The sequence below is a fragment of the Leptopilina heterotoma genome, unplaced genomic scaffold (assembly GCF_015476425.1).
Source record: "Leptopilina heterotoma isolate Lh14 unplaced genomic scaffold, ASM1547642v1 Lhet_39, whole genome shotgun sequence".
Taxonomy (NCBI): domain Eukaryota; kingdom Metazoa; phylum Arthropoda; class Insecta; order Hymenoptera; family Figitidae; genus Leptopilina; species Leptopilina heterotoma.
This window is the reverse complement of record NW_025111058.1, coordinates 195,771-217,125: the sequence shown is the minus strand read 5'-3', so window position 1 is coordinate 217,125 and position 21,355 is coordinate 195,771. Positions and strand designations below refer to the sequence as shown.

The window sequence follows — 21,355 nt, the reverse complement described above, 5'->3', positions numbered from 1 at the left end:
GCTAAGTCAGACAATAGAAGGAGAAAAAAGAAATACTTAAAATCGAAGATTAATTTATTGAAAAAAAAATAAAAATATACAACACGAACTCTTTCATTCGTTCCGCTCTATTTTGCTCCTTCTTTTTCTATTTCCCTCTCTGCTGTTTCAATAGACTCTTGTCTTCTTCTAACCAAGGATCGACTATCATCGTTCCGTCCCTTTCACTGCGCTCAAGTTTTACATATTTTCTCTCTCTCTCTCACTCTCTCTTATTTCCTCTCTCACTAGAAGAGTAAAGAGAGAAAAAGAGGAAAAAAAGATGAATAAAGAAAGAGAGAAAAAGAGGAGAGAAAGAGAGAAAAAGAGGAGAGAAAGAGAGGGAAAGACGCTCGCTTCGAGCACAAGCCGAGCGTCATCTTTCTCTCTCCTTCGTGCTTCCTTTATCCTCTTTTTTTCCTCTCGGTCTCATTTAGCACGTGATCAACCACGTGTTGTCCCACTCTGAGAGAGAAGACGGCATGCGCCGCGCATGCGTCAGCTACCGTGCGCTGCTCGTGCTGCGCGCGCGCTCGCTCCAACGCGCTTCACGAACCCCGTTTTCAAACGGCTTTTTTTCCCATATTATACACTACTATACTATACTGTTTTCTGCTCATATATGGATTTACCTCGCGCTGTGCGCATGTGCGTGTGTCGTACACGTGCACCGACCATTTCTACTTACAAGTCAAACCAGGTAGCCGGAGCACGATTTCAACGCTTGCATAAAATTCTATATGTGTATACAAAATACATTTATAATATGCGCATGTATCGCGCACCGAGCGCGCTTTTATGCGATACGAGTAAATTGTAATTAAAAAAATTTTTTTTTTTTATAATTAATTACTTATTATAAACTGTTATTAACTATGAATAATGTAAAATGAGTTTTATTATTTATAACTTTATATGATATTATTTTATTAGTCTTATTGATTTTATGTCTTTACTATTCTTACTATTTTCACTAATCTTTACTATTTTCACTATTTTTTACTGATCTAGTATTTTTTCTATAGATACTATTTTTACTATTTTTTACTATTCTAGTATTTTTTCTATAGATACTATTTTTACTATTCTTTACGATTTTAACTATTTATTACTATTCTAGTATGTTTTTCTATATTAGATACTATTTTTACTATTCTTTACTATTTTCACTTTTTTTTTACTATTCTACCATTTTTTATATAGATACTATTTTTACTATTCTTTACTATTTCCACTATTTTTTACTATTCTTTACTATTTTCCCTTTTTTTTTACTATTTTTATTATTGTTACTATTTTTACAGTGTTTGTTAATATTATTATTTTACTATTTTTGACCATTCTCTTCTCACTATTTTTACGATTTTTATTATTATTACCATCCTACTCTTGTTACTTTTTGCTATTCTTACAATTTTTACTAATTTTTAGAATTTTTTTTACTATAACAGGGTTTCTACAGAATCTGGAAATCATGGAAATGGTATGGAATTTTTAAAATGCTTCTGGAAATCGGGGAAATCATGGAAGACGCCTGGAATTTTTAAAAGTTTCTAAATTTTTCTTGTTTTCCATTTTTTCTCTTGAATAGAAATTCAAATAATAATGAAGCTAAATCCCATAAAATAGAGGAGAAAATGTTGAATTTTTAGAAATTCGGTTTTTTGAATTTTTGATAATTTTCGATAATTTTAGATTTTTTTACCAAAGAGTCGAGACTATTAAATAAGTAAAGTATTTTCCAAGAGCACAAAAATAATGAAGCTAAATCCCATAAAATAGAGGAAAAAATGTTGAATTTTAAGAAATTCGGTTTTTCGAATTTTTGATAATTTTAGATTTTTTACCAAAGGGTGGAGACTATTAAACAAGTAAAGTGTTTTTGAAGAGCACAAAAATAATGAAGCTAAATTTTGATAATTTTAGAATTTAGAATTTTTTTTTTTGTTATCGTTTCTATTCTTCAACCATTATTTTTTGCTACTCTTACAATTCTTACTATTTTTATTAAATAATTAATATTCTTCTAATATTGTTTTTTGCCTTTTTTAAAACTATTTTCTACTTTTTCTCACAATTCTTTACTATTTTCACTATTTTTTTTTACTATTTTTGATACATTTTACTATTTTTTAATATTTTCTACTACCTTTTACTGTTTCCATTTCTATTACCATTCGTTTACTATTTTTATTTGGAAAATAAAAAACTAACTAAAAAAAATAAAAACCAATTTGGAAAATTAAAAACCAATTCGGAATATAAATAACCAGTTTAGAAAATTAAAATCCAATTTGGAAAATAAAAAACCAACTTAAAATTAAAAGTCTAAAAATTTGTTTGGAAAATAGAAAACCAATTTAAAAATCTTAAAATCGGTTTGTAAAATGAAGAACCATTTAGGAAAATAAAAAACTAGTTGAAAAAAAATCTATTTGGAAAATTAAAAACCACTTTGAAAAATAAATAACCAATTTTGGGAATGAAAATCCAATTTAGAAAATTAAAATTCAATTTGGAAAATAAAAAAACAACTTTAAAAACAAAAATCCAAATTGGAAAATAAAAAACCAACTTAAAAGTATCAAAATTGGTTTGAAAAATTGAAAACCATTTCGGAAAGTAAAAAACAATTTGGAAAATAAAACACCAACTTAAAAATCTAAAAATCGGTTTGGAAAATTAAGAACTATTTAGGAAAATAAAAAACTAATTAAAAAAAATAAAAATCAATTTAAAAAATTAAAAACCACTTCGGAAAATTAATAACCAACTTTGGGAATGGAAATCCAATTTTGAAAATTATTAAAATCCAATTTGGAAAATAAAAATCAACTTTAAAAACAAAAATTCAAATTGGGTAAATAAAGAACCAACTTAAAAAAGTAAAAATCAGTGTCGAAAATCAAAAACGAATTAGGAATATAAATAACCAATTTAGAAAATTAAAATCCAATTTAGAAAATAAAAAACCAACTTAGAATCTAAAAACTGGTTTGAAAAATTGAAAACCATTTCGGAAAATAAATAACCAATTGGGAAAATAAAAAACCAACTTAAAAATCTGAAAATAGGTTTGGAAAATTAAGAACCATTTAGGAAAATAAAAAACTAATAAAAAAAATAAAGATCAATTTGGAAAATTAAAAACCACTTCGGAAAATAATTAACCAACTTTGGGAATGAAAATCCAATTTTGAAAATAAGAAACCAGTTTAAAAATCTAAAAATCGGTTTGGAAAATTAAAAACCAACTTAAAAATCTAAAAATCGGTTTGGAAAGTTAAAAACCATTTCGGACAATAAATAACCAACTTAGGAAACAAAAATCCAATTTAAAGAATAAAAAAATCAATTTGGAACATTAAAAAAACAATATTTTTAGAATACAAAAAATCTAGACAAACAAATTTAGGGATAAATGTCGCAAAATACAATCGAGCACACATGAAGAATCTCGAATAGAAGAAAATTTGCCACTGAAAAGTCCTCTTCAGTGACAATTTTCCTCTCTTTTGTGGGGGTGAGAAAAAAAGTTGAAGAGAAAAAAAGCGGTTTGAAGCATAAATTTCTATAATCGTCAATTGTTGGACGCTCAACCTTCCACTGGCTACTAAAGTTACTCAGCTTTTTATCCCCTTTTTCTCAACATGTATATAATATGCTTTCGCCTCAGTGTGTGTATACATGAAAAGGGAGAGAAGAAGAAGTAGAAGAAGAAGGGGGCCAGAGGGGGGGTTTCTTTTAAAAAGTTGCCCACACTATATACCTGTGCACTGGAAAACGTATAAGCTTGTGTCCTGCACGCTTCAGAAAAGAAACGCGTCGCGCGCAGCGCATGCGCCACCCTCAGCTATATAAGTCGATGGCTTTCATCCCATTCCGCATTCAATCACACCCACTCGAACGTGCGTTACACACGTGAAAAAAAAAACCAACCAGTTCAAGTCCTCGTGCTACAAGTTCGCACGTGTACTTCTCTCTCTCTTCCTCTCTCTCCTCTCTCTCCCTTTCGCAACAAACAGTGTCCAAAACAGTATTTGTGATTCGAAACATTTTACAAAAAAGTGATAAGAGTAAAAAAAGATTTTTCTTTTTTTCTTTTTATTCGAATAATGCTGGGAGTGACAGGCAAAATGTCAGCGAAGAAATTCGTCAAATCTTCCCTTCTGAGGGCGCATTGCTTCCTGGAAAGGAGGAGAAGAAATGCGAGGAGCCGGAGCAAGAAGATGACCTTCAATTTGGAGGATATCTGGAAATTTGACAATGAAAATTTCGAGAATGAATTGAGGGAATTGACCATGGTTTCCTGTCAACAAGTGCCACTGCTGACAGCTACTACTGTTGATGACAACAACTTTCATCAAACGCCAAGAAGAATTGAAGCAACTTCAATGAATTGAATCAACTTTTTTGTGATCAAACAAAAATCCACGACTTTGTTGAAATACGAACCGTTTTAATAAAAAACCAAACGTTTCATTGAAATATCTGCAAGTTCATCCAATCATCAACTTTGTGGGAAATATTTTTCTGCAATCATCAACTTTGTGGAAAAGATTTTTCTGCAATCATCAACTTTGTGGAAACGATTTTTCTACAATCATCAACTTTGTGGAAACGATTTTTCTACAATCATCAACTTTGTGGAAAATTTACTTTCCGACAATCATCAATTTTTCTTCAAACCATCTTTGAAGAAACCGAGAAATCAACAACTTCAGAACCTGTGATCAGAAAAAAATCTTTTTTTTGATCAGAAGAAGCATCAAATTTTCGATTGACTGAAAATTATTTTCTTCGGAGGAGTAACAAATGGAGTGATGGGGCTGATTGAAGACTGACAACGATCACTTGGAGGATTGAAAACTTCGAGTCATCGACGATCAAGTTTCCCGATTTGGAGATGACGACTGACAACGCCAATCATCGAGAAATTCGACCGTTCCGGATCCAAGCTGTCATCAATAACTCAAGATGACAGATTTTTCCAGTAAGAATTCACGATTATTAATTTCAAAAAAAATCAATTTTTGACTTTTAATTTTACTATTGTGCACAATTTTTTCTTTATTTGTCAATTTAAAAAATTTCTTTTTTAAATTTACTATAAACTTGTAATTTATAAGATGCCCGACAACTTCTGGTTAAGAGCTTTAAGTTTAGATTGTAATTTTTTTTTTGATCTCGTATTTTATTCAATTTTTGTAGTTTTTATTTTAGATTTAATTTTAGCTCGAGGCTAAATATTTGATATTAAATGTTTAAATTTGAACATTTTGCTTTAATGTACGATTTAAATATTTTTTCTTGAATGTTTAAATTTTAAGTTACACTACGATTTTTACTAATAGAACAACAAAAAAAAAACATCTTCTGGTTTCACAAAATTCTCTTTTTTTGAGAAAAAAAAGTTTGATTTTTTTTTTGGAAAAAATAGAGAAATTTTTTTATTTTAAGGGGGAAAAAGTAAGTTCAATAAAAAGAGATTATTTTTGTTAGAGAATTTTTAATTTTTCCTGTTTGAAAAAGGTAAAAAATTGTACGAAATTGTTTCTTTAATAGTTTATAAACAAAATTTTTATAAATTTCATAAAGATTTAAAGAAATCTTTATAAATTAAAGAAAATTTCGTTTTTGTAAAATGGGAAAACTTGTTTTTTTTTAGAAAGAGAGAATTTGACTGCTTTTTGTGATAATAGTTAAGCAGAATTAGGAATAATTTTGAACATAATATTATGTTCGAAGAATAGGCCGCCCAGTGCATATTTTTTAATATGAATTTCTGTGATCGACCAGATTTTATATAAAATTATAAACATATATATGTTTTGTTTTTATAGATAAAAACAAAATTTTATGCAGGTTATTTGTTTATGTGCAATTTGTTTTTTACTTTTTGAAACTGTGATCTCAAGTTGTTATTGTTTTGTTATTTTTTCTGTTTCATCATTGTCTTCCAACAATTTTTGTTTTCATTTGATTGAAAATTTTATTAATTCAATATTAAGTTTTGATTTTAATTTTATATTATGAAAAGAAATTTGTTTTGTTTCTAAATTTTGTATTTGAAGGTTAATTTTGATAAAGTTTTATTATTGTTCTTTTGGCGTTAAGTGTCATGAGAAAAATTTTATTTGTTTTTAATTTGTTATGTAAACTCAAAAAGTTAATTATTTTCTTAAATTTCAATTAAGTGGAATTTGGTTTCAAAAATTATGTTTTGGTTAAATTTTTTGATATTAAATTTCATGATTCGAAAGTTTTATTAATGTTACTTTATTAAGTTTTGATTTTGTTATTGTTATTTCACTATTAAGTTTGATTAAAAATTGTTAAAAACATTTTGAAACAATTTTCCGTTTTTAAATTTTTGTTTTTCAATTTTAAAAAATTCTTTTTCAATGTGATTTTTTGTTTTTTAAATTTGTTTCAGTTTTTCAAATTCGTTTCAATTTTTCAAATTTATTTTCATAGTTTGTTAATTTGTTTCTTCTTTTGTTTTTTTTAATTGTTTAAATTTTTTGTTTTCAATTTGTTTGCAATTGTTTTTAATTTGCTTCTTTTAATTTTTTTTTGTTTGTTTTTTTTTGTTGTTTTGTTCATTTGCTTGCTTTTCTTTTTGAAAATTGTTTCATATTTTTAAATTTGTTTAAATTGTTTCTTGTTTAAAATTCGTTGACAATTGTTTTTTATTTGGCTCTTTTAATTTTTCGAAAATTTTTATTATTTCAATTCTAATTTCATAATTTGTTTTTGTTATAATTTTGAATTTAGAATAGAAAATTTTACTTTGTTTCTCGTTACTTGTTGTTAAGTTTTTTAAAAAAATTCTATGTACGTTAATTGTTAACAATTTCGTAAAACTGTGATCTCAAAATATTGTTAATTAGTTGCTTATCGAAAAGAATTTTTCCGATTTGCATTGTGATCTCATATTAAAACTGTGATATTTGTTAAAAACTATTGTTAAAGATCAGCATATTTTTATATTCTTTTAATTCACAAAAAAAATTGTTTCCATAATTTTTAAATAAAATAAATAAATAACTATTTCTTTAATAATAATTGCAAAATTCCATAATAAAAATTTACAAAAGCTACAACAAAAAATATGCTGATCGTCTAATTTTTCAAACTGTGATAAATTAAAACATCATCGAATGCTTTAATTTAAAAATTATATTATTTTATATCGACGTCTTCCAATAGGATAATCAGGGATTTAATTGCAATACTAGAATTAATTTTTTGTGAAACCATGAACAAAAAAAAAGAAGAAAAAAATCGTAGTGTTAAAAAAAATAAAAAAAATAGTTTAAACAAAAAATTGTAAGTTAGATTTTAGAAAATAAACAAAAGCTCGAGCGATGCTTTGTGATACATAGATAATTAATAAAACGAACAGAATTTGATTACTATATCATTCTGATCGGAAAAAAAAATTATTATACTTAAAAAAAAAATTGTAATCGAAATTAGTTTTTATCAAAATTAATTCAACATTTTTAATTACAATAATATTGTAATTAATAGACACTATATATTGTTTTTTCACATCGATTATTATTTTATATAATATTCACATATTATTTTGCACCCAGTGATTAATTTTTAGTAACGCAGCGTTTTGTCTCTTTTTGTCTACGAAAAATTGGACAGCATGATCCAATTTTTTTTTAATTTTATAATAATAATAATATTATGTGTGTACCATTATTTTATCGTCTTGATCAGCACTTTTATAATTATTATTCATTAATTAATAAAATTGTGTGTTTTTTGATAAATAAATTGACTTACCTTATTTATTTACAATCCTCTCTCTGTATTCCTCTCCTGTCACGATTCCTTCCTTGCGGAGTTCTGAAACAAAAAAATTTTCAATTAATTTTTCTCTTTAATATAAAAAAAAATAATTCTATTTTGAATTAAAAAAAATTGTTTTTCGAATACAAATAATTAATTTGATGTGGAAAATAATGGAAAACATATGACTTGGTCCATTATTCCACAGAAAATAATTTTAAAAAATGATTTTTGATAAAAATTTAATAATTAAAAATTTGATTTACTTAAAAACTTTAAATATTTAAAATTAAAATAATTAGCACTATAATTAAAATAAAATAGAATTTGAGTTATTATATAATTTTATTTTATATTGCTAGAAATTTTTTCAAGACAAATTGGTTTACTTTTGAAATTGCTTATTTTTCATGCAAATAAAGTTCTTTACTGTCTTATTATGCAAAGTATTAAAATTGTTACATTTAAATATTTTAATCTCGTAAAATTATGTAAGTAAATATAAACAAAAATAACGCTGAAAATAATAATGTTTATAAATTGCTTGTTATCACTTAATTGCAATTTTTTATTTTTTTATTGTCAATACTATTATTATTAATTTTTTTTGGTAATTAGTATAATAACCATTATTTCAAATTATAGTTTTCATAGAATTTACTTCCCGTCTGAATCTGAATAAATAAATTATAACTATTATTGTTAATTTATTATTACAATTTTAATTATTATTATTATTATAACTATTTTTCTATTAATTACTATTGTTAATTAACAATTATCTTTTTAATTATTATTATTCCTATTACTTTTATTATTACTTCACTGAAAAAAATTATTACTTTTCTTTATTTATTCCTTATTATTATTACTATAATTACTAGTCTGTTATCAATTAAATATTTACTTGATTCGAATAATTTTTTTTTAATTTAAATAAAATTAGATTTGAACAAAGAATTTCAGTATTTAAAGCAAAAACAATTTAATTTACTCAAATAAAAAATAATTGGCACTGGTAAATATTTATTTGATAATAATAGACAAATAATTGTTTATTTGAATAAAATAAAATTTTGTTCAGTATATTAATACTATTATTGTTAATATTAATTAATATAGGTGATAAATTAATAAAAGCATGTAGAATTAGAAATAAATTAACATAATTTTAATTATAAAAAAAAATGTTAATAATAATAATTTAAAAAAAAAACATTTTGATTCATAAAAATGACGATAATAATAATATTCTATTGTTAATTAGGGGCAATACTAATTAAGGGTAGCTGGTAGATTTTTTTTTCTCTGGATTAGCACCCCATCTAGGAACCGATTTTTCAACCCTCCTAAGCAACAAGTTCAAAGTTTTCCCAACAGATGGAGATTCTAATACATCAGGATGGAATATAGAATATTTTCAAAAATTTCTAAACTCATTTTATTTTAAATTAAAAATTTTTTTATGAAAACTATTCGATTAATTCAAAAAAATTTATTTATAATTTGTAAAAAAATTTTATTTTTTCGAGTGAAATATTTTTTTAAGACAACGGAAAATGTTCATATACACAAAGAAAGCTTTTTTTATAATATGAATAAAGTTTGAAGTCAAATAATTTATAATTTAAACACAATAAAAAATTTAACGGATTTTTAGAATTTTTTTTTATTTACTAACAATATTAATAGAAAATAAAATCGTAAGAATAGATTCTGCTGGTACAGGGAAAAATTGACAGTTCCACACCAAGGGTGAGGGTATAAAAAAAATTGATTTATTTGCTTTTATTGTTTACTAATTTATTTGTTTCATATAAAATTTTTTTTTAATTTAGGTAATAATTTTCTTTGCCAAAGAAATATTTTCTTTCTTTAGTATAAATTTTTTATGTAAGACAGATTTTTTTATTAGAACAAAATAAGTTCTTCTTTCTGAGAAATTAATTTTTATTTAAACAAATAAATTTTATGTGTCAAAGAAGTTTTTATTTGAAACAAATAAGTTTTTACTTGAAAGAAAGAAATTTTTTACTAGAAACACATAAATTTTTTACTTGAAACGATTAAGTTTTTTGCTTGAAACGAATAATAAATTTTTTTATTAAAAAAAAATAAGTTTTATAATTTTCATAAACTTTGAAGACAAAATAATGATTTTATATTTGTCAGAGGGAATTTTTGGTAAAGAAAGCATTTTATTTTTTTCAAATAAAAATTTATTTGGCACAAAAAAATAATTAATAAGTAAGAAAAAATAATTAACAAATAAGAAAAAATAATAAATAAGATTTTATTTAAAGCAAAGAAATTTTTTATTTGTGTCAAATAAGTTCTTAAATTTTATTGAACTAAATAAATGATTTAGTAAATTCTGAGACAAATATTATATCCAGAAAAAGACAAAAATTTTATTTGTTTTAAATAAATTATAATATTTGATTCAAATAAATATTTTACATTTAAAATAAATTTATTTGATTGAAATAAAAATTTCCCACTGAAAAAAATTTATTTGATTCAAATAACAATTATTTTATTTAGGTAAATATTTACGATTTGATAATTAATAGACAAGTACATGGTTAGTTAAAACAAATAAATTATTTTTTCAGTGTACTTGCTTTAAATAAATTGTATTTGGTTCTAAAACAAATTTTACTTTTGCAAAATAAAATTTGTATTCAAAATAAATAAATAATTTATTATAAAAATTCTCAAGCGAAAAAATTAAACAGTAGGATTAAGATTGAATTAATATATTCGATCAAATAAGAGTCAGTTTATAATTTAATTGTGTAATTTATTGTATTTTTTTACAATATTCTGAAACTAAGTGAAACTAATTTTAGTTCGACATTTTTGAATACAAAAAAATTTTTTAAGAGTTGCATTCGTACAGGTTCGACTGTAGAAATAAATAAAATTAAATATTTACTATAAAAAGAAATTAATATTACTTAAAATGTGTCGTGCTTTATTATTCCCAAAATTTATCATTTCGAAAAATGGATTAATCCGGTTAATCTCTGGAAAATAAAAACTCGAGGGTAAATTCTACTGGTATAGATGAAAAGTTGACAGTTTCATTTTCGAGGGTGAACGCTTTATGAAGGAAAAAAAAAATATTGATGCGCTCAAGGATCAGATTACCAACATTAAACCTTGATTATATGGGTAGCCAACTACCTGAAGTATTTTATTATGCATTCATTTTCGATTGAATACAATTTTTCCATTTAGATAACTATCGTTCTAATGTTCGCGGATCGAGGAAAGAAAAATACTTATATACAGTCGACTGATCTGCACAACACTATTGCTCTCTCTAAATTCTATCATCTTAAAAACGCAAGATTTTTTTTTTTTTTTTGTTCTGAGAATATGTGCAATATGACACCACCTTAGGCACTCTAGTGAAAATATACATCCTAGACATCGAAAAGATCTAATGCCACACAAAAGGAATTCTTCCAATATGTACGTTTTTTTCTCTCTCTCTCTTTCTCTCTTCTTCTTCCCAACCTCCCTTTGTAATCTTCGACCAAAGTGGCGGATATTGAAAATATTGTCAAATATTTGACGCTCTTTTAAGTAAAAAAAAATACTCCCTTCAATAAATGGATATCCCTTTCAGGTTGGAATTTGAAATATAATCGATGGCTTACATCACTATCGAGGATTGTTTGCAATAAACAAAAATGTTTGCGGTTTAACGAAAAAAATGGTTTGAAAAGAATAAAAACCCGAAGAAATTGTAATTTTTAGTAAATAAAATGTTATTGATACTAAATAATTTATTTCAAGTAATAAATAATTTGGATTATTTTTTATAATAAAAATATAAATTCTATAATACACCCAGAAAAAAGGAATATTTAACTCAGAGTCAACTGGTAACTTCAGTTTCATTAAATTTTTTATTTGTTTCAAATAAATATTACTTAATTCAAATAAAATTTTATTTGTATTTATTAAATTTTTTAAACAATTGACTCCCCCTCATTCCTATTGGCCTTTAATTTTTCTATTGATTCTATTGTTTAAAAAATTTAATAAAGAAAATAAAATCCGAAGATACAAAAATAGATTCAAAGAATATTAAAAGAATAATTAAGAATAACAAATAATAAAAATAATTAAGAATAACAAAAATATTAAAAAAATAATTTAATTCTTGCTAAAAATTTTATTATGAAAATAATTAAATTTTTTCAAAGAATTTAATTAACACTCTGTAAAGAATTTTATTCTTTTATAAAAAAAAATTGCTGTCCAGCTAAGAATTTCTTGAAATTTTGTAAAAAAAAATTGAAATTCCGTTAAAAATTTTATTATTTATTAAAAAAAATTGAATTCTTAAGAAACATTTTATAAAAATTGAATTTCTGCAAAAAATTTATATCTTTTATTTTTAGTTTAAAAAATAATTTAATTCATGCAGTAATTTTATTAAAGTTTTAACAAAATAATTGAATTTTTTCGAAGAATTAATTTTTTTTTAATTCTGATTTTGAAAAAATTGGATTCTTGCGAAGAATTTTGTTAAAACTTTAGAAAAAAAATTGAATTTCTGCGAAGAATTTTATTATTTATGAAAATAATTAAATTATTACAAAATATTTATTAATTATGAAAAAAATTGAATTCCTTAAAAAAATTTTTTATTATTTTTGAAAATAATTGAATTATTGCGAAGAATTTTGTTAAAACTTTAGAAAAAAATCTGAATTTCTGCAAAGAATTTTATTATTTATGAAAATAATTAAATTATTACGAAATAATAATTATTAAAAAAAATAAAAAATTTTTTTTTATAATTAATAAAATAATTATTAATTATGAAAAAAATTGAATTCCTTAAAAAAATTATAAAAATTTTTTAAATAATTGAATTCCTGTGAAATTTTTATTATTTATGAAAATTGCGAAGGAATTTATAAAAAAAATTTGTAAATAATTGAATTCCTGTGAAATTTTTATTATTTATGAAAATAATTAAATGTTTGCTTACAATTTTAATAAAATTTTTTTAAAATAATTGAATTCTTTTTGGTAGATTTTATTAAAATAGTAGATACTGAAAATCATTGAAAAGAGAAAATTTTTTTAACATAATTGAAATTAGGACAAAAATTTTATTTACATTTTTAAAAATAATTTAACTTTGGGGAAGAATTTTTTTATTTATAAAGATAATTGGGATATTGACAAAATTTTTTTTTTAATTTTGAACATAATTGAATTTTATTTCTTTTTGAAAATAATTGTATTTTTACAATTATTTGTAATTTCTCCAAAATTAAATGTTTTTAGTGTTTTCAACAAAAATTTGAATTAAAAATTTTCAAATTATTTTATTATTAAAATAAGAAAATATTAATTAATCGAAATCCAATACATTTGACTAAATTTAATTACTAATTTAATAAATTATTAAAAAAAATAATAAACAAAACAAAATAATATGCGTAATAAAAATTGTGAAATTCCCATAAAATCGAAAAAAGTTTCACGCACAGGTGTTAAAATGGGTTGATCATAATTTTAATAACCAATTAAATGGGATTTTTCAATGAAATGACTCCCTGTTTACCGAAAAGCTTAATTTTCTCTCTCCGTATCATGATAAAAAAATAAAAAAAAATTTTTAAAAGACCTAAAAATAATACCTGCGCACAATTCAATTAGCGTTAAAAATATCTTTAAATTGTTTGTTGTATCGCACTATGATTAAATAACTTTCTCGTATATACATATATATTGGACGTCGATTATTATTATACTTTCCTTAAAATAAGAAAAAAAAATCCCTTTATTTTCTCTCTCTCTCTCTCTCTCTCTTTCATTTTAACCTTAATCATATAATGGAAGATAAAAATCTTTTGAATCCGTGACGAAGTTTTCAGAGTCAAAAATTAAGAAAAAAAAATAATATTTTAAATTGCCACTTGATGATGATCGATCCGTAACACGGCGAATATAATAATTTTGTAGCTTCAAGGAGAATTCTTTTTTTTTCTCTCTCACTATCTCTCTTTCTTAATTTTTAATACCATACAGCTGAGGTTTCAAGAAAGTGGGATAAACTTTCAAAGATAAAATGATCCTTAAAGGTAAAAATGTATTTAAACATATTATGCTTACTCTGTGAAATTCGATAAGATATATAATTTCACCTTTACACGAGATTTTTATTAGCCTGCTTCTTTTTAAGAGATGATTCTTTTGAATTTATTTCAGCAAATAAATCTTTATTCTTTTTTAGTATTTCTTTTCGAATTATATTTTGTTTCTACTTAATTAATTACCAATTTACATAATTAATAATAATTTATATGAAGTTATGCATATTTTTTCGTTCAATTATTTACTAAATAAAATATTTTTTTTTAAGTTTGAAAAAACCATTTTTGTTGTTGAAAAATAATTTAGTTATATTAAAAACTAAAATTAAAAACACTAAATAATTATTATTTTCAAGTTAAAAAAAGTCGAATTTCTTTTAAATTCAAAAATATTTTTTTTTCATTTCTCATTGAAAAAAATTCCGAAAATAAATTTTGTTCAATAAAGAAGAAAAATTAAAGGAAACGAATAGAAACGAATTACGAAAATTGCTACTGAACTACATTTATAATGAAGAAAACCTCCCTTCCAAAAAAAGAAGTTTTTCTTCAAGTTTTTGAAAAAGAAAACTTTTATTGATTCAAAGAAATGTTCAAGAAGAGGCTTTTCAGACTAAAATTTGCTACTTGCTACCAGAATAATTGTCGAAAAATATTGAATGCCGAAAGAAGGATTCTTGGAATATGAGCGAAAGGAAAAAAAGAGAATATAAGAGAGACTACTTTGCGTAAATGATGGCAACACAAAACATCAAATTCAAAAAAAAAGAGAAAAAAAATTGTTCACGAAGAAAAAAATAGTCTGTGTGATTCTCTCCACTTTTTCACTAACTTTTGACATTGAAATGAATGCATTTAAACTATTTTAAACACTCTTGATGGTCGAGTTCTTTAAAGAACCTCCCGCTTCTATTGTCATCAAAAGCATTATTATGGAGTGATTTTCAAGTTATTTCGACTTGTTCACTACAATGGAAGCAATAGACAGACCTCATCTATTGTATATATGTGATCTTTCTCCCCCTTCATTGGCGCAGACTCCACTTCAAAAATCGTAAAATCGTAAAGTGCTATAAAATTTATCCTTAATTTGTCTATTTATTGGCATTGTTCGAATTTTTTTTCTTATAAAAGAAATCGAGAAAAAAGGAAGGAATTTATTATTTCTTTTCGAAATGGTATTTTTTTTATAAATTGTTTTTTTTATTAGCCATACAATGTGATAATTATGAGAATTTTATTATTGAAAAGAAAAGAATTCTGATATAAAAATAAAAATAAAAAAAATTGTTTACTAAATAGTTTTTTTCAAAACTTTGGAATGTTTTCTTTTGTTAAATTTTATTAAATTTTGATTTATTATCGAATTTTTATTTAATTAAAATTTTTTTTTATTTATTTTCTGTTAAACAGAATTTTTTTGGTCTAATATAACACTGAACGTACACCCAGGGAAAAGGTGCAAAAAAATATCTCTGGGTGCAAATTTGACTTAATTTTCATGTTGCATAATTTTATTTCCACATAAAAAAATTTCTCTGGGTGTATATTTTGCCTAATATTCATTTAACACTATTTTCACTTATCATAATTTTATAAAATCAAAAAAAAAATATCTCTGGGTGTATAATTGACTTAATTTTCATTTAACATAATTTTATTTTCACCCAAAAAAAAAAAATTTTCTGGGTGTATATTTGACCTGTTTTTAAAAACAATTTTATTTGCACCCAAAAAATTTCTCTGGGTTTATATTTGACTTTATTTTTTAAAATTAATTTTATTTGCACCCAAAAAAATTCTCTGGGTGTATATTTGACCTAAGTTTCAAAAAACAATTTTATTCGTACTCAAAAAAATTTCTTTGGTTGTATATTTGATCTAATTTCAAAAAAAAAAAATATTTATTTCCACCCAAAAAAATTTCTCTGGGTGTATATTTTACCTAATTTTCATTTGACATCATTTTCACTTAGCATAATTTTATCTTCACCCAAAAAAGTAATTCTGAGTGTTAATTTGACCTAATTTTCATTTAACACAATTTTATTTGCACCTAAAAAATTCTCTGGGTGTATATTGGACCTAATTTTCCTATATTTAACCTAAAAAAAATTTCCTGAGTATATATTCAACATAAGTTTCTAAAAACAATTTTATTTGCAATCAAAAAATTTCTCTGGGTTTATATTTCATCTAATTTTCATTTGGCAGCATTTTCATTCAACCTAATTTTATTTACATCCAAAATAATTCTCTGGGTGTATCTTTGACGTAATTTTTCAAAAATATAATTTTTTTTTTCACCCAAATAAATTTCTCTGGGTGTATCTTTGAAGTAATATTTCCAAAATATAATTTTATTTGCACCCAAAAAAATTCTCTGGGTTTGTATTTGACTTTATTTTTTAAAAATAATTTTATTTGCACCCAAAAAAATTCTCTGGGTTTATATTTGACTTTATTTTTTAAAAATAGTTTTATTTAGACCCAAAAAAAATTCTCTGGGTGTGTGTTTGACATAATTTTTTAAAAATATAATTTTATTTTCATTCAAACAATTTCTCTGAATGTATTTGACTTTGTATTAATTTTACTTACACCCAATAAAAAATTTTTGCTAATTTAAAGAAATTATTTCTTTTGACTTATTTCTTCTCCTGTAAATTAAATTTTCTTTGATACAAGGAATATTTCTTGGACTCAAAAACAATTTTTTTGCTTCAATGAAATTTTAAAGAAACAAAATTAATCAACTAATTTCTCTAACTGATATTGTTAGTTATATAACAAAATTTTAATTAACAAATAAATTTTGAAAAAGATATAAACAAATTTATTTATTCCAATGTTCGTAGAACTTTATGATTTTAAATTTTTTATTTCACCTTTACTATTAGTGAAAAAAATTGAAATTATTTTTTTTCCTTTAGAATTAGTCCCTTAAGTGTTATTTTTATTATTCTTAGACACACACTTAAAAAATTCTAAGCCGCAAAAAGAGCAAAAATAACAAAAAATTCCCCAAATTTTTGAAAATACTTCTACGCCAATGTAATTTGAAACCACTTTTAGAGAAGAGCTCTCCGACTCAAGTCCTTCGTCAGAACACACACATACAAATACACATAAGGACAATAACACACGACGGACAAATTTCTGAAAAATGTACCTTTTCGACTTCTAAAAGGGACAATTATTGTATTATTTGACGCCATTTAGGCTCGAAGAAGGCGATTTTAAGAACGCGCCTTCACGGCTCAAATCACAAATTCAAAAGAAATTCATCGCGAGCGCGCGCGGGTGGAAAAAGAAAAGGTTTTTTTTTCTATTTTTTTTATTATTCTTATTATCTGACTTGGGAACGATTCGCCAAGATCGAGTGTTATTCTTTAGGGCCGTAGCGAGAGAAAATATTTTTCGAAATAAAAAGGGATCCTTAATAATATCAACTACGCGCGATACCAGGTGCACCAAGAAAGCTTATTTAACATCCATAATAGACATATTAAAGTCAATCTTTAACGCGTTGAAAAAAAAAAAAAAAATTCTCTCTCTCCTTTCTTTTCCCCCACTGGAATTATTATTGCTCAGTCAAGTGGCAGGTGAGAAAACTTTGCGTTAAGTTTTTCTTGAAAAATTTTTGGCATAATGATTTCAATTCAATAATCGTAAAGTATCTACTTGACTAAATTTCAAAAGATCATGAATGGATGTTATTGTATAAAGCTGGAGAAAATTCTTCAGCAATTTAGCAGAGTCACTTATTATATACATATTTCAAGAGTTTTGATGAGTTACAGATTTAGTTTCTCTCAATTGTAAACGATTGTGAATTCATCACGAAAATTGTAAACTTAGTAAAGAAAAATATTTTTCAAACTCACTGAACTCTTTATGTCTCTTAAAGTTTTTGAAGATTCAAATACATGACGATATTTTTATTACTTCTTTGAATTTTACTATAAAATATTGTTTTTTATAATAAACGAAATTTATATTTAATTATTCTTTTTAATCTGTCTAATAATTTTATTAATTTAAAAGAGAATTTTAATTATTCTCTGGGTGTATATTTGGCCTAATTTACATTAAGCAAAATTTTATTTTCACCCAAAGAAATGTATTTGAGTGTATATTTGTCCTAATTTTCCTGTAACACAATTTTATTTCCAGTACAAAAAAAATTACTCTGGGTGCATATTTGACTTAATTTCTATTTAGCATAATTTTATTTTCACTCAAAAAAAATTTCTCTGGGTGTATATTTTGTCTAATATTCAATTGACATCATTTTCAATTAGCATAATTTTATTTTCACCCAAAAAATATCTCTGGGTGCATATTTGACTTAATTTTCATTTAACATAATTTTATTTTCACCGAAAAAAAAATTCTCTGGGTGTATAAATTTGACCTACGTTTTTAAAAATAATTTTATTTGCACCCAAAAAATTTCTCTAGGTTTATATTTGACTTTATTTTTTAAAAATAATTTTATTTGTACCCAAAAAAATTCTCTGGGTGTATATTTGACCTAAGTTTCAGAAAACAATTTTATTCGTAGCCAAAAAAATTTCTTTGGGTGTATATTTGATTTGATTTCCTAAAAAAAATATTTATTTGCATCCAAAAAAATTTTTCTGTGTGTATATTTAACCTAATTCTTATTTGGAATGATTTTCATTTGACGTAATTTTATTTTCACTAAAAAAATATCTCTGGGTGTATATTTGACTTAATTTTCATTTAACACAAATTTTATTTTCACTAAAAAAAATTCTCTGTATGTAGATTTGACCAAAGTTTCTAAAAACAATTTTATTTGTACCAAAAAAAAATTCTCTGGATGTATATTTAACCTAATTTACTGAAAAAAAATTTATTTGCACCAAAAAAAAATTTTCTGTTTATATATTTCATTTAACACAAATTTTATTTTCACTAAAAAAAATTCTCTGGGTGTATATTTAACATAAGTTTCTAAAAACAATTTTATTTGCAACCAAAAAATTTCTTTGGGTTTGTATTTGACCTAATTTTCATTTGGCATCATTTTCATTTAACCTAATTTTATTTACAATTTTATTTGCAACCAAAAAATTTCTTTTGGTTTATATTTGGCCAATTTTTCTGCAAAAAAATTATTTGCCCCCAAAAATTTCTCTGGGTGTATATTTAACCTATTTTTCATTTGGCATAATTTTCATTTAACATAATTTTATTTTCACACAAAAAAATGTATCTGAGTGTATATTCAACCTAAGTTTTTAAAAACAATTTTATTTACACCCAAGAAGCTCCTCTAGGTGTATATTTGACCTAATTTTCTAAAAATAATTATTTTTTTGCACTCAAACAATTCCTTTGTATATTTAACCTAATTTTCATTTGGTTTAATTTTCATTTAGCATAGTTTTATTTTCACCCAAAAAAATTGTCTTGGTGTATATTTGAGATAAGTTTTAAAAACAATTTTATTTGCACCCAAAAATATTTCTCTGGGTGTATATTTGTCCTAATTTTCATTTAACCTAAATATTCTTTGACAATAACTTAGTTTTTCTAATTTTTATTTGGTATAGTTTTTAATCCATTTTTAATATACACAGATAATTTATTTATTAGGAATAATTTGTATTTAATCTGATTCTTTATTTTCTCTAGTTTTTAATGCTCTAATTTTTTTATTTGATTTTGTTTTACTTTTACCTACACCTAGGAAATTTTTTTTGTTGATTTAAAGAAATGATTAAGTTTGCGACTTGTTCTTTTGATTGAAAATTAATTTTTCTTTATACAAGGAAAATGTTTTGATTCAAAAACAATTTTTTTGCTTCAATGAAATTTTAAAGAAACAACACATTTTAAACAATTTTAAAGAAATATCACAAGAGGATTTTTTTGGAATTAACAAAACAATCAGGTTAAAGAATAAGCTTAGGACAAATAATCACTTTAATGGAAAATTAGGTCCAGCAAGAGTCAGGTTAAAGGAAAATTAGGACAAATAAAACAAAGGTTAAATAAAGACTGGGTCAAATAAAAATTAGGTCAAAAAATAATTAGGTTAAAGAAAGATTAGGTCAATTGAAAATCAGGTTAAAGGAAACTTAGGACAAATATGACTCAGGTTAAATAAAAATCAGTTTCAAGAAAGAATATCACAAATAATCAGGTTAAAGAAAGATTAGGTCAAATAAATGTCAATTTAAAAGAAAATTAAGACAAATAAGAATCAGATTAAAGAAAGATTGGAAGATTAGAACAAATAACAGTCATGTTAACTAAATAAAAAATTAATGAAACTAAATAAAATTGAAAATCTAACGATTTTCAGTTTTGTTTAGTTTCATTAATTTTTTTTTATCATTATTTAATTAAAAACAAGTTTAGAGTCAAATTTATTTGAATGCTCTTAAAAAGATTGTATTTTCTCATTATTATTTTTTCCTCTTTTTGGTTGCTTCTTAAATATATTAAAGCCGCGTGAAAGGAGGCGTCTCTCCTTTACAATATTCTAACGTACATCCTACCCACTTACGTATCGATTTTTCTCTACTTTTTTTCTCCCTTTAATATAATATATAATCTATAATATAATATACAGAAAAGTGAATGCAACATCTTAGGTCTCTAGCCTTTTATAATAACAATCATCCACCCACAGCCAATTCCTTTACAAAGCGCGTCATTCCTCTCTTGCACTCTCTTGGACACTTATAGAGCGAAGGAGAGTGAGAGAGTGAGAGAGACAAAGGGGGGTTTGGTTAAAAGGGAAATATGAACCGAATGTGCCTCGGGACGCCTTTTGATGCGTACTGTGATGATCCTTTTGTGAACACGTGCACCAAGAAATCGTAAATCTAACCAGAGAGTAAGAGAGTGAGAAAAAGATGCGGAGAGTAAAAAAAGAGAGAGTAAGAAAGAGATGGAGAGTGAATAGTAAGAGAGTAAGAAAAAGATGGAATAAAAAAAGAGAGAGAAAAAGAGAGAAAAAAAGAGAGAGAGAGAAAAGCGTACACAGAAGAAAACCAGTATTCTTATGATTCTCTATATCCATGATCAACCATATAAAACATTTGAAAACGAGGGGCTCAGAAACCTATACTAAGTGGATAATGGTTGCAATAGCGTCCCTCTTATACATTTTTATACTACAAGAAAGAAAAGTCAAGAAAAATTTTTATTTCTTCTTGTGAAGTATATGTATGTATAAAACGGAAGAGGAATCTATTGATCTTCCGGAATTCTCCGCCAATGGGAGACATTAAAAGAGAATGAATAGTGTATACAAATCTCAAGAAACTTCAGCCAATATATGAAGAAGTCCATTGTTCGTTCATGGTATTGTGATGCTGTGAATGATAGAAATATTTGTATCTTCAAGCTACCGCTCT

General features: G+C 24.3%; 1 protein-coding gene across 5 annotated transcripts in view; it reads right to left on the bottom strand.

Annotated features, from left to right (window-relative positions):
• The window catches only part of LOC122506050 (tubulin polyglutamylase TTLL4-like), a 369,559-nt gene that overhangs the window by 195,483 nt on the left and 152,721 nt on the right, over positions 1–21,355 (bottom strand). For all 5 annotated transcript variants that reach the window (XM_043618022.1, XM_043618023.1, XM_043618026.1 and 2 more), the window contains exon 6: positions 7,822–7,884. The gene's annotated coding sequence lies outside the window, so the exon portion shown is untranslated. The remainder of the gene's footprint in view (positions 1–7,821; positions 7,885–21,355) is intronic.